The 6,495-nt window shown below is 39.8% G+C and overlaps 1 pseudogene; it reads left to right on the top strand.

Annotated features, from left to right (window-relative positions):
- Positions 1 to 2,554: 2,554 nt before the first annotated feature.
- Positions 2,555 to 6,235, top strand: LOC107093751 (annotated as a pseudogene).
- Positions 6,236 to 6,495: the final 260 nt, after the last annotated feature.

Raw genomic sequence — 6,495 nt, 5'->3', positions numbered from 1 at the left:
GGTGTTGTTCAGCATGGGGGTGAGTAGAAAATGAAGGCTAATCATGTTTTGGGTGTACTATTCCTTTAAAAGCCTTCAGCTGATCCAAAATGCTGCAGCCAGAGTTCTGATGAAAATTAAAAAGAGAGATCATATCTCTCCTATCCTATCCTCCTAACATTTCTAAAGGTAGAATGGGATTCAGATCTTTTAGTTATTAGGCTCTCTTGTGGAACCACCTACCAGGATTAGTCCGTGAGGCAGACACCCTGTCTACTTTTAAGGGTAGGCTTAAAACTTTCCTTATTGAGTAGTTAAAAACTCTGACTAAGATGAGAGGTAGTTGGAGGCAGAGCGTTAACAGTCCTGTATTTGTGCTGCTATATGTTTGGGCTGCTGGATCACATAGGGACACTTTTCCTCAGTCTGCTTCATTCTATCTCTATTCTCCAATTCTGCGATTTTCCACTGATAACTTTTTGCTATCTCTGCTTTTTCTCAACATAACAGCTTCATCTGGTCAATTCTTGTTCAGCTGTGACTACATCCTGGATTGAAATATAAGCTGTGCTGCTGCAATCAACATCTCTCTTTGGAGCTTGGCCTGTTTCCAGTGTAGTTCTGTTTCTTTTACTGTTACAAACAGAGATGGCTCAGAGCTCATCTGTCTGGCTGTGTCTTTCACAGATGGGGCCACCTGTGGAGCTGGTTAACAGTTACCTTTTATACATCTGCTTTCAATTGCTGTTTTCCAACTGCCCGATCCTAATAAATGTGGAAAAATACTTGGAAATTGTTTTTCACTCTGTCAATGGACTGAGCTTAAACTATTTTCCAAATATACAACAATTGACGTTTTAGAAGTTAAAAACAAATGGGTTGATGGTGAAAAAATATTTAATAATTCATATTTACATAATGACAAGATATCTGTTTTGTTTGTTTAACTTGACAAGAACTGCTGCATTTCACTAGAATTACAGGCCAAACTGGCCACATAGATGTTAAACAACTCAACAATTCACGACAAGGGTGTTTGCTAAACATAACTTTTAAAGTTAGACAGATGGAGTGAGAAAACAGATTAAAACTGACATCATCTGGATTATTTCCCATTGCATCATTTCTAAAGATGATTTAATCTATACTGCAGAGACCTGAACCCCACAAAGACTCCCTCTTGCCAAATCGACACAATCCAGCTGAACTCTAAATTACAACTCTTAATCTTGAAAGATAAATGCTTTTGGATATGGGTTAATAGGCTCAGTTCTACATGTCATGGAAGAATAAACCATCTTTATGGGCCGAATACATTTCAAAGAACAGCTTAATTATGTAGGGTTGCAGAGTTAACAAAGTAAAAAAAAAAAAAAAAAGATTTCTGCTGGCCCTAAAGGAATGACTCCAACAAGTAAATATTCACTGCTTCTGGAAGAGAGCCAGCTTGCACTCCTTTAACTTTGTGGGATTTTTTCTCCTGTAATTCTTGCCTGTTATATTTTCTTCCCTTCGTGTCTTAATTTTTCTTACTGAGCCCTGTCTGTGAATGTTGAATAATTCAGCTACATTTTTAACATCTTGTGACCTCTGTGGGCGGTGTGTGCTTCCATTGGCACTATGACTGTCAGTGCATGTGCAGATGAATATCATGTGCGTGTTGTGATGTGTGCTTTTTAGCCTTAGAGCTTGAATGCACAGCATAACTGCCTGGTGTTGCAGCTGTAAAGGTGACTCAATCTCTTAATGAGGATAACTGCTGTTGTGACCAAACTAGAGGTCCAGCAGCAGTTGCAGATGAGACACAGGCGGATGAAATAACTGTTTCGATTTTTTCATTCTTTGTTTTTTGTTTGAAATTAACACAATTGCACTTCAGGGAGCGGGTTCATCCCCTGTATTTTAAAACTGTGATACAACTAAAACAGAATAAATATATATTTAGCTTAAGATGTTGCCAACTGTTTGAACTTAGCTGTTATGTAATTATTGTCATACTCACAGCATAGAGCAGCAGTGGGCAATTCCAGTTCCTGAGGGCCGGTATCCTGCAACTTTTAGATGTGACTCTGGTTCAACACACCTGAATCAAGTAATTAGATTATTGAGAGGACTGAAGGAACTGACTGCATACTGAGGAGGCAAGTCAGCCCTTTGATTTAGGTGTGTTGGACCAAGGATGGATGTAAAAGTTGCAGGATACAGGCCCTCAGAAACTGGAATTGCCCACCCCTGGCATAGAGTATACAGCCTGAGGTTTACTAACTTAGAGGGAATTTTAGTCGGGAAACAGCAATTTAAAGCATCCCCAACATTAACCACTTATTTTGCTCTTGACATAACAAAAAAATAAATAAATAAATAAAAATAAAAAATTGAGCAATATATGATCTCTCAGGGGGTTCCCTTTGGATTAAAGGTATCACTCCTACCTTTGCCCCTTTTCACTCCATTGCTCTGGAACACTTAACAGTGCAGAAATAAAATAAATATGTTCTGCTGCAGCAGCTCAGCTGAACTTAGAAGAGTGGCAAGAAGGATAAAAAGGGGTACTTGATTAAAGAGAAAAACACTGATGACGTAATCTTCAGAAAAAACTTGAAAAGATTAAATGATTTGAAACCGAAAGAACAAAAACTTGATGGCAGCTGCAATCAATCAAAAGTTCAGCTCAGCTGTAGAGGTGGTCAGCAGCACCAAATTCCTAGGGGTACACATCACAGACAACCTCACCTGGACTGTAAAAAAAAACACCTCACTGGTCAAAAAGGCACAGAAGCGCATGTATTTCCTGCGGAGGATGAGGAGAGCCCTTCTGCACCATTCTCACAACCTTCTACAGAAGCACCATAGAGAGCATTCTTACTGGCTGTCTCACTGTGTGGTGTGGAGGCTGCAGCGCCGCAGACTGGAAAAGGTGAGAAGAGTGGTGAGAACATCAGAGAGGATCATTGGGGCTCCTCCTCCCTCCATAAAAGATGTTTCATCCCAGCGCTGCATGTCCCAAGCCCTTAACATCATCAATTACCCCTCACACCCCCACCATGGACTGTTCTAAGGGGAGTCTGAGGGGGGTTTTAAGGGGAGTGGTGGCCCAGTGGTTAGGGCATAGGGCTTTGAATCCTGAGGTTATGAGTTTGATCCCCCACTCCCACAGACTGCCACTCTGGCTCCCTGAGCAAGATCCTTGACCCCACTCTGCTCCCCGGGCGCCTGCATTCAATGCAGGTCCGAAACAGCTTCTTCTCCTCTGCCATCAGACTGACAAACTGTTGAGAAAACTCTTAATCATGTCATTGACTCCGCATCACACTGATAACACCAAACCAAAATTCTGCATATTTGCATCATATATATCTAATGCTCTTACATTCCATATCAATGTGTTTTTCTTATGTTTTTTTTTTTTGCACCATGTTTTTTTTTTCTGCCACACTGTTTACATTTGATCACTGCTGCTGTTTAAGGAATGGAAATGTTCTGTAAGTTATACAAAAACTAAATTTTGCCTTGTATACACTTATATATTCTCAGGATAAATATTTTAATTGCATAATCTAACATATGTAGATATAGCAAAATGCAACATTTAATATTAGAATATCTTTTATCAGGGTGCTTAAACAGGAATGTTTTAACATCAAAATGGTAAAATCCCTGGTAGCTCTACCAGACCTTATGAATATAAGTGGAGGATTTTCTATTTAAGATTTATTAGTTAAGTTGAACTGATTTTCTTGCACTTTTTAAATGTTAATTGTGTCATGTTTATTTAAAGTATAACAGTGATATAAGAGTGACACAGGCAAATTTCACTTACGAAGACCCATATTTATCTTGCCTTTAGTCAAACAGGAGGCATATTGGTAATGGAACTGTTTCTAAAATTCAGTTTTAACTATAGCAAATAGAGCAAATTAATAATTTGAAAGACTTAACTAGTCTTTCAAGCAACCATCATTGCTATTTGCCCGTTAACATATCCCTGTATTCCGAATGATTTTTTTAAAGAGCAACAAATAATTGCCAGCAACAGGCAACAGATATTAACACACCAAACTAGTTTTGTTATGGAGTCCCATAGTTCATTTCCCATACAGTTTTGAGTCTAATGTGTGTGTGAGGGTGTGCTTCTGCGATCATAAGAGCAGAAATTAAGTTTAGCATAGATAAACAATTTCCCAGAGTGAGTTATAAACATTGATATGTGAAAGGATTAGAGTTGGTTATTATATCATAGCGAATGGGATTTAGTGTTTATGAAGTAAAGCTTCAAATGAATAGTGAATAAACTATGGATTTTATTTTAGTCAAACCTTTTGCTTTCACTGCATCTACTTGTATAAAATCTGAATGCATGCTCCATATCTCAAACTATTTAGGTAACTTTTGTTTTTTCACATTTTTTGTCACATGAGTCAACCACTGGCTGCCCGTTTCTTGCGCACAGAGGCACCTTTTTTTGTGCATGAGTGGTAATAAACACAGAAAGATCCGTTTGTAAGCTCATCTGCACAGCTTTACGCTCCAATTTTAAAAGCTGCTGTTGCTTTGAACATTACGGAAGACGTGTCATCTACATGGCTTGAATACATCAAACGGGAAATCCTTATTTGGACATTTCAGCACTTGACAGATATCAGCGTGTGCGGGACTTTGGCATGTGGCAGGGCTGATTTGCTCCAACTGAAGGTGGGCAAGACCTGAACGTATAAGGGACCCTCCGATCACAGAACTGCAGGAGATGAGGTTTTGGTTTCTGCTGTTTGCACGCTCCTAACAAACTTGTCAGTGATGCTATGTTTCATCCAGAGCGCAGAGTTACTTCATCCTGAATCTCTCTTTCTCCAACATCATCCTCACTCTTCTCAACATGCCTGCCACTCTACTGGGGGTGGCTGGCCGCACGAAACTAATCAGAAACCAACTTTGTCGTGCTTTCAGTTTTAATGAGACGTTCATCACCTGCAACGCCATGCTGAGAATGGCCACGTTTAGCGTGGACAGGTGGCTGGCTGTTTTCTCTCAGGTATTCCAGTAAGATGCACTCCAGGGAAGCTTTTGTGATTGTGGCATACTCCTGGCTCCACTCCCTATCTTTCTCCCTGACCCAGCTGATGGTGGACTGGGGGAAATACAGCCAAACATATGCCTTGTGCATGCTGCGCCTGGACGAGCAGGGTGTGGATCGGCTTTGCCACTCTCATGGTGCTGCTCCACTTCAGCAGCTTTGTGCTCTGCCTCTTCGTTCTCTGCCTTCTGATGGTAGATATTCATTCCAGGTGGAGGTCAATAATTGGGCAACAAATAACATATCCATCTGTTATTCTAGGAAACGTCATAATATATATAAAACATATCAGACATGTATTTTCCCATATCTCTGTCAGTGTAAAGGAGAGCTACCTGGTTCAGCAAACAAAGAGAAGACAGCGAGCTGCTAAGAACATCTGCCTATTTATTGGTTCCTTCATCATCTGCTTTTCATCATATGTCATTACGAGGTAACCCCCTGCTGTGGAGCTCAGCCATTGTAGTTTTTAATTATATGTTTGCCAGATATTTCGTAATAGCTTAAACTTGACTGACTTACCTTGGTATTAACAAATCGTAAAAAACCAACTGATTCCGCTCTAAACAGGCTGTTAGTCATTCCAGATGTAATTTTGTGATCAATGCTGTCATTATTACAGTTTGCTTCGTGAGTATTATTAAAGATAAATAACCAAATTATTTACTTTTACTTGTACCAAATAAAATAGATTTACGGTAAAAAAAAATCAAGACATAAAAAATATAAAGTGTGAATCATCACAGATAACAGAAAAAAGTATAAGAACCTATACAACCAAAGGAAATGTAAAAAACAAATGGCAGTCTTAAACTTTAGATAATGATTTTAGTTATTTCACAGCCTTGGAACCAGGATCTGAAAGGAGTGAGGAGAAGTGTGAGGAGGTCGGACATCCAGGAGAGGCCCAGAGTACAGGAGCTTCTTCACATCTAGTGGAGGCAGCTGAGGTGCCTTTGGCATCTTTTTTTGATGCCCCCGGGACACCTCTCAAGGAAGGTGTTCCTGGCATGTCCTACCAAGAAGAAGCGCTGGAAAAACGTTCTCCTTCAGCTGGCCTGGAATCCCTCTGGCTTCCCCCAAGAAGTGTCTGGGGACAGGGAAGCCTGGGAGTCTCGACTGAGACTGTTTGCACAACGATCCAGTCCAGGGTACGCTGAAAACGATGGCAAAGGGTTCTTCTGACTGGGAATATTAACATTTTCTACTCAGGTAGGATGATAACTTGAATGTGTCAGGTTATTCATGAATTGAACTAAAGATAAGTGTTATGGGATGCAGCCTTACAGGCCACAAGTGATTAGAATATCAGATGAAACATTATGCAAAAAGAGAGTTAGCAGTTATATAAAGATTTAGTAAATAAAGACATTACCACTGGTTTTAAGATCTTTTTCTAAATGTTACACTCATCTTGTTGGAAACATCCAAAACCTTTATAAGGT

The sequence above is a fragment of the Cyprinodon variegatus genome, unplaced genomic scaffold (assembly GCF_000732505.1).
Source record: "Cyprinodon variegatus isolate N-32 unplaced genomic scaffold, C_variegatus-1.0 Scaffold445, whole genome shotgun sequence".
Lineage (NCBI taxonomy): Eukaryota > Metazoa > Chordata > Actinopteri > Cyprinodontiformes > Cyprinodontidae > Cyprinodon > Cyprinodon variegatus.
Note: the sequence above shows the minus strand (reverse complement) of the source record. Positions and strands in the feature narration are given on the sequence as shown.